The following is an 8530-nucleotide window of genomic DNA, read 5'->3' as shown; positions in this document are numbered from 1 at the left end:
TAACATATACCGCCATTTACATGTAGAATTAGACATAATTGTTATTAAAAACATATATTTTTTTGGAATTATAGCCATTATTTTGTAATTGTTTACTGTAATGTAGGTGTTAAAGACAGTCCAGAGCAATGGCAAATAAATTATACAACAGGATTTTCCCCAGAAAACTGGTTAAGCGGAGTGTTAGGTAGGGTAGCCAACTGGCGTCCAACTCTTTTTTTATTAAATAAATTCAATAAAATGAAAATAAAAGTATTTAGTTATGTGTTATAGTAAGATATATTATTGAAATTATTGAAACACCATCTACAGAGTCCTAAAAAAGGCATACTTTTAAAATAATGTTTTAAATAAAAAAGTAAAATCATGCTATTAAAATAAATATTGATTGCACAAGTTGAATCAACCAGTAATTTTTGAATGAAGCAGTGTTACTCTGGTAACATTTGCAATTAAAATAGATTAAAAAAATTAATTGCATACAAAAAAACAACAAACTGATCACTTCAAGCTCATAGCAATTAGATTGTCCAATTATTCCCTCATGCTTCATATGCTCGACTTTCATCACTGGCTCAGAGGCCTCAGTAATTGACAAACCTAGAACATTAAAACACTTTAGACTAAAGGTATTACATTTTAGTTGTTGTAATATGTCTACAATATTCATTGTTAGTTTTTGCAGCTGAAACATTATTGCATTCAAAATGCAATGTATCTGTTTGCAGTGCCAAAAGCCAATATGTGCATTTAGCACATCTTGGCTATATGTTGTTATATGAGCTTTAAGAAAAACTAATTGGCCTTTCATACAGGTCAGGGTGTGCGCACTGCTAAAAGTTAAACCTTATTTATTCTCAACAGCATACAATGTACAAGAAAAAGCGCTGTGCAAAGCAAAGGACAAGCGCAGCACAAAAAAATGGTAAAAGTTGAACTATGCCAACCAATGGAAACCATTTCATCGGGTGCAAAACTGGAGAAAAAAGAATTAAAAGCTAGATTTGTGTGCCTCTGATTTGTATTGATTCTTGCCCTTGGATGGCTCCCTCAACCCCTCTCACATTGAGGGTTCTGGGTGGCTTATTGTGTGGGCCTCACCCCAGATGGCTCCCTCAGGCCCTCTCACATTGAGGGTTCTGGGTGGTTGATTGGGGGGGGTTGCTCCAGGACCAGCTACTTTCTGGAGGGGGGCTGGACTATGCTGCGTAACCCCTTTGGTATTCCCAGTTTTAATCACACTCAAGAACAAACGCAACAACACAACATTTGAGTGGACATAGGGAGGATCGGGGTCTTTCTTACACGGTGTATACCGTTTTTTTAATAGTGTGTGTTTAGAGTGGGGGCATTAGGGTGGAAAGGTGTGATTGAGACAATGTATGTTTTTTTTCTCTCTACTTGTAAGGTTGGGGTCTGTACTCCTCCCTCTCCCAAGAACATCTCAAGTCTCCGCTAAGTGTGGCCCCGGCTCCCGCTGGGGAGTGGGGTGCCCCTGGGGCCTCGGGTCCCTGGGGCTCATGGTCTGTTCCACTTGAGGGTGGCTGGCTGCCAGCGGAGCCCGCGGAGGCCGCAAGCTTGTCCCTGCAGCTCTTGGGGGCTTCGGTATTGTATTGGCCCCTCATGGGCGCCTTTGCTTTTGGGGTCCCTTTGTCTGTCTGGGGCTTTGGGTCACCCGGAGCCTGCCTAGGTGCTCTGGCGGGGGGCGGGTCTTTGGCTCTGTACAACCACTATTGTGCATTTTCCATTTGGATAAAATTTACATGCACAAGTGCACTTTCACAAACAACTACAGGTTGGCTCCAGGTACTTAGAGATTCGCATCCATACAGAAAGTCTATATTCTTACCTTCAGCTACCACAGTATATACATGTCAAATTAAATCATACTGCATATACTTCAGAGACAGTATCAAGGTGCTACTTTATTGTATCTCATATCTGTTGGTTGTGCTGCTCTTTTTACAACGCTTTGCAAGTGGTGAAGCAGACTGAAGACGTTTTATTGTTATCTCCCTTATATCTCCTCTTTCATTCATCTTTTCATCTTTTTCTTGTTTTTCCTTTGCTGTTCTACTTTCCCATTGCAGTGTCCATATAAATATCTGAAATACTCCCTGCATGAATTATAATAAAGCTATTCATATGCATAATTCGAGCTGAACACTATGGCGAAAGCCGTACTGGTCCACTTGTGAAAGTAAAACCTGTTGGGCTCTTTTTGGCATCAAGACAATTATTCTTATTGCCACATTGCCAAACAGGACACATGACACAAAAAAATGCACATGCACAACCCTGTATCTGCACACGAGATAAAACACCTATAAAATGTGAGCAAGAGCGTGCACAAGCCCATTCTTTCTCATGCACGCTGTGTTAAAAAGTTGCTGTTTGCATCGCTCATACAAGCTTACTTTCCAAAAGATTTGCAATTTTCCCACTATGTCAGACTCACCACCGGTAAGTGAAAATGCTGATGAGCACGAAGGACGGCCTTATATAAACATATCACCACAAAGATTGACAATTATTAGGACCACTTATCTTGACGAATGACTTCAGACTCTACTTAAACTGGAATTTGAAGGACTTCAGACTTGACTTGGACTCAGGATTTCAGATTTGTGAACAATCTTTTTTTTTTTTAATATTTTTTTTTTGTTTTACTACTTTGACTGTCTGATTGCTGCTCGGCCTCTTTTCTTACCTAAACACAGTAGAGGCACAATGACAGCAGAGGGGCTGTTAGACCGTCACTTAATAAAGCTACACGAAGCAGCTTAAGTAGGAAAAAAAATACATAAAGCTGGGTCCACCACATTTAATTTTATCCACCACCTAAAAAAAACACCCAGGAAGGTTTGTCACTGTGTAATAGGTTAGTTTTTTTGTACTTTAATGCACAGGAGTAACTTTTGAAGGACCGGTGAAGACGTGCCGCCATCAATAATTTTCGCTTTTTTTCCTGCCTTTTTAGCTCATGTAATTCAGCCAACAGTAACTGGTGTCGGGTGCAGCTGACTGTGTTCAGGGCATTTTGAGTCAATGCTTTTTTCCTCTCTCCCACTGCTCCCGTGTCCTGCCTATTGGTGAAACATCATCGGATACTAGTTTTATTTCATTTCAAAACTTACGTGAACTCATGTCTGCAAAACATTTCAGCATGAGCTCTTGGTAATCTGCTCTAAAAACCAAAGGCTCAACTAAAATGAACAGCTTTTCATTGTAAAAATAATTTCATTGAGGAAAAACATTGGGAAGAATTTTACTTCCATGTTTGTTTCCCTTTGATTCTAGATGTGACCTGAAGCCTCTGTTGAAATTAACTGTCAAAACATATTATATAAGTGTTAGAAGGGACAAATAAGCATTATTTACGAACAAATACAGCTGATATACTGAGTGTGATTGGCTGACTGAGACTGTCAGCGCAATAATTTTTTTTCTTTTGCCTACTTTCGCACTCTGAATGCAGCTAGACGTTGCTTTATGTAGTTAAGTTCTTTTTAAAAACTGAAAAATCAAATATTAATAAAATACAGATTCATTCTGTTTTCCTTTAGAAAATTATGTCTTTTGGAGCAGCCGCAAACTGCATGATGGGGTTGACATATGGAAGCCTTTTTTGCTCTTTGTATATTTTTCAGAGGCTGATGACTTGAAGACGCAGCAGGGAGGACTGTGTTTGGGTTCTTGATGTTAGTTTAATGTAAAGAATCCTCATTAGTGCTTCTGAACAACAGTTTCTACTGTCAAGAAGAGCCTCAAAGTGTTTTTTTACATGAACTGTAGGGGTTGTTAGGCAAGGCAAATCAAGTTTATTTGTAAAGCACATTTCAGCAACTAGATTCAAAGTGCTTTGCATGATAAAAACATAAGTGCATGGAAGAGACAATATAAAGGAAACGGAAGCAAAGTTGGACTAAAAAATGAACTAATGATGCTTCAGTTTTTAGTTTGAAAAGAACAGTCAAAACACATCTAGACAAATAGGTTTTTTAACCTTGATTTAAGGAAACTCCGGGTTTTGGCATTACAGTATTTCTGTTATTATTTTAGATTAAAGCAGCATAAGAACTAAAAGCTGATTCTAAATGCTTGGTTCTGGTTCTGAGTATGCAGAGGACCTGAGAGGTTTGGACATTTGATGAGATCACTTTATGCATTTCTGCACTGTGAGATCAATAAAGTCAATCAACTGCTTCTGTCTCCTTGAACCCCAGTCGGCCTCAGCAGATGGTCGCTCACACTGAGCCTGGTTCTCCTGGAGGTTTCTTCCCGTTAAAAGGAGTTTTTCCTCTCTACCGTCGCCACAAGCATGCCAATTGTGACAGATTGCCTTCGAGTCAATGAGTCAATGCAATCAACTGGTTTTCCTTAGATAGAAAACCTAGAAACTGTTTGACTGGATAATCTGGTGAATTGTAAAGAGCCTTAAGATGACATGATGTGGCGAATTGGCGCTATAGAAATAAACTGATATAAACATCAATAAACTGACAAAACATTTGTAATGTATTTTGGTGCAAAGCCATTTAGTATTATATAGACTGACAGAAATATTGTAAAGTCTAATCTCTGAGATTCAGGGAGCAACTTCCTTAGTTTTAGTGACGACACATTCTGGATCAAATGATTCACCTTTGTGGTAAACAATTCTACAAAACATAAAGACGAGTTAGTATATAAGTTTTTTTCTTTTTTAAACATTAGTCTTTTAACCCTGGAGATGGTCTTTAGGCGATTGTAGGCTGACATTGTTCTTGTCTTTACATCCATCTGAAGGTTCATGTCTGAGTTCATCTCTACACCCAGATTCCATGTTTTATAAGTGCTTTCTAAATAAATAAATAAACTCCATTATCTAAGTTTTTCTGTAGTCCAAAAATAATGACTTGTTTTGTTTTTAGTTAAATAAAGAAAAGCAGATCCAGATATAGTCATAAAGAATTGCCTGTACCTTGAATAAGACTGAACCCAGTTGGGTACTCTAAAAAAGTCAGATCCAGTTCTGCAGATGCTCCAGTTACATACCGAGACGGGAAAAAAAAACAACTACTGGTTGAGTTAGGGTTATGGTAATGATTGCATAAATATTTGAAGGTAAAAAGTCAGTTAAGTATAAAAAAAAACATCAAAAGCTGTAGTTCTTTATTTCATCCTAAGGGTTTTGCACGTTGTCATCTACATATTATTATTCAAAACTAGGATATATTGTAAAGACAGAAGCGTTGTTTCTTTTTCTCACTTTTCATCTTAGTATACACAGTAAATGTATTTGAATACCAACTTTTATTAAAGTTAAGATAATATATTAATAATAATTGGAGTTAAGATAATGTTATACAATTAAGATATAATAATATAGAGGAAACAAAATAACTCATCATTGTGGTTAAAACATTTTCCTCTGTTAAGAACATAATATTTATGGTATCAAATTAATCCATAGACCTTCCCTTTACCTTCATTGGCTTTTCTTCTGATGGATCCATACATGACTTGCAATTCCGAATCAATTTGTTCAAAGAGATTTCACAACATTTGACCTAAAACACAGATTTAAACCTGAAAATGTGGATTCACCAAATCATGCATCAGTAACAAACTGTTTTCTACCATCTATCCAGTAACTGAATAAACGAGTGAAGGATTTATGACCAACCTAATTGGTCTGAAACCATGTTTCCAGACCACAGTTTTTACAAATCTGACCAAGTTTTCATTAACTGATTATTTTAGCAGCAATGTTGATAATTACCTGCTTAGTTTATAGGTTTAATATATAATTTGACAGATTATATGGTTCTGCTTTGAACAGTCATAATTAGTGTAGCAATATAACACAGTAATTATCAGCGGTTGACTTTGTGACATATAGATAGAACGATTGTAGGTGGTGAAGACCACATCCCACCATGTATAGAGTGTATGTTTGGTATGTTGGACCCTCTGCAGTCTGCATTGATCTACTTCCCTCCCCTGACACTTGATGCAGCTTGACCCCTCCAGCAACCAAAGAAGTAATTGATCCTGCAGCACCGCTCTAGACTCCCAAGGCTCTGAGACTCTGCATGCGTCTGTGTTCTATATGTTTTAACTGGACTCCAGCCAGCAGGACCCCATTTGACCAACCTCTCTATAGCTTTCTGAATATTTCTCACAAAGCGGTAAAAGAAAAAGCCTGTATAGGCCAGGTGCATCCAAACAATATGATTAGAAATGATTAGTTAATGTATTTGAGTCATTCAGCACAGAAAGTAAAAGTTAACTATAAACAGAAGGATAGATTTCAGCCTTTTATTTTTCAAACTCACAATATCATACAAAATTATCTTTTTTGAAAGAAATAAAAATAGATGCAATGGCTGTGACCTTTTCCTAGTTATTATTATTAGTATAACAATACCTTTTAAGGTACATTATTTGACATTAAATTTACACGCCAGTTACTCTGGTTCGATACATTTTTAAAACAAATCACAGTGTCCTGCTTGCATAGGTTGTTAGTAAAAATAGCCTTTTTTGCATATTTACCATGACAACATCATTGGTTTACATCACTGTGAATGCTATTAGTTAACAAGCTAAAGCAATGGAAGCGAGCGACTGCGGCAAAAAACCAAACAAATCCAGGGTCAAGTGTTAAAAGGCGCAAAAAAAAAATTTCATTTCAAGAGGGATGAAAGTAGCGTTGCACTGGGAAGCAGTCTTACCGTTGTAGTCCACGGAAGTTGGAGCTAAAGTTAGGAAGAGTTCTGATGTCGCTGTGAAGTTAACAGAAACATGGGTATCTGTTCTGGTACTTTTGGAACGGTACGACTTCCTGCTATGAAATTAAATCAGCATAAAGCTTATAAGCAAGAGAAGCATTGAAAGCGTTAAAATCAAAGACCTAACTGAAAAGAGAGATGGGGGACCAACAATGGCAGATAATGACATCACACCTTCTGACTGAAGAAGTTTCGCAATAAATATATATACGCCGTACCTCTCCTTTTTTCCGCACAAACTCTTGGAATATTCCCAAAACAGAGTTTGTATTTTGCTTTGAAGTTTTCCCCTCCACTAAACTTTCTATATATACTTCAAGTCAATTCAGTTTATTTATCAAGCACCAATTCACAACACATATCATCTCAAGGCACTTTACAGTTCAACCAGATCATACAGTCAAATTGATCCAAAGTTTTCTATCTAAGGAAAACCAGTTGATTGCATCGACTCAGATAACTTTGTCAATTATAGACCTATTAGGCTTATGTTTGCTGTGCTCTGCTGATTCTCTTCCACATGTGGTTGTTGCTGACAGGTGAGCATGGCCCTGCTCATGCGGTTCGTTGGGGCTTCTCTGACTGGAGCTTAAGAGGAGCTTTCAGTCAGCTGAAGGACACCAGAGTGTTAAAGCGTTGTCGTACGCCTAGGCCTCTGTCCTGTCGACAGATCTTCCTTCCTGAGAGTTTGATGTTTTGGATTCCTAGTTCTAACTTTGTCTCCTGTCTCCCTCAGCTTGTTGTACTCTGGATTACTTACCCATCTTGTCTCTTTGCGCTGAAGACTGGTTCCCGAATCCCTGCTGCTCAGATTCTGCTCTGGCATTCCCCTCTAGCCCCCTCGATGTTACCGAGCTGGACAAGAGACCCCCCTTTTTGGATTCATTCTGGTTCCTTCAGCTGTTCCTCGAACCTGTCTCCACTGTGGTGCTGCTTGGGCTCCCGCCTAACTTCCATCCGCTAGCTCACCTGTCGCCCAGCCATCTCCTCCGATTGGAAAGCAGAGAGTTGCGGAACACTTTCTTCCACTCACCTTCGCCGGACAGGTTATCCGTACCTGGCGGTAAGCAAGCAGCATCAGCGCAGATCTCCCTTACTATCTTAGTGTTAATCAGTTTTTACTCTTTCTTCCCGCAGTGCTCCTAAAGCTGATTCCGAACCTCACCAGCAGATCATGTTGTGAGCTAATCTTATTTGTGTATAGCCTAAATAAACATCTTAAACTGCTCCTTGTTCTCCATCTGTGTCTGCATGCTGGCCAAACACCTTAAAACCATGACCAGATCTATATCCAATCTTCCTTTCTTATATAAAATTCTTGAAAAAGTAGTTGCCTAACAAGTGTGCGATCATTTACACCATAATGAACTTTTTGATGAGTTTCAGTCTGGCTTTAGAGCTCATCATAGCACTGAAACAGCTCTGGTGAAAGACACTAATAATATCTGCATGGCCTCAGATAATAGACTTGTATCTCTACTTGTCCTGTTAGATCTCAGTGCTGCATTTAACACAGTTGATCATAATATTCTTTTAGAAAGACTTGAATATTTTGTAGGAATTAAAGGAACTTACTTAAATCTTATCTTTCAGTTTTTTTACATTAATGATAAATCTTCCTTATACTCCAGGGTTACATGTGGAGTACCACAAGGATCAGTGCTAGAACCAATTCTCTTTAATATAGACCCTCTTCTTAAATGCAGTACTCTATCAACATCCAGCTTCAGAAGTGAAGAAACTCATACCTTTAT

The 8530-nt window shown here is 38.3% G+C and overlaps 1 pseudogene; it reads right to left on the bottom strand.

Annotated features, from left to right (window-relative positions):
- Nucleotides 1-1397: 1397 nt before the first annotated feature.
- The window catches only part of LOC107084695, a 53543-nt pseudogene continuing 46410 nt past the window's right edge, over nt 1398-8530 (bottom strand).

This window comes from Cyprinodon variegatus, unplaced genomic scaffold (assembly GCF_000732505.1).
Source record: "Cyprinodon variegatus isolate N-32 unplaced genomic scaffold, C_variegatus-1.0 Scaffold107, whole genome shotgun sequence".
NCBI classification, from domain to species: Eukaryota; Metazoa; Chordata; class Actinopteri; order Cyprinodontiformes; family Cyprinodontidae; genus Cyprinodon; species Cyprinodon variegatus.
Note: the sequence above shows the minus strand (reverse complement) of the source record. Positions and strands in the feature narration are given on the sequence as shown.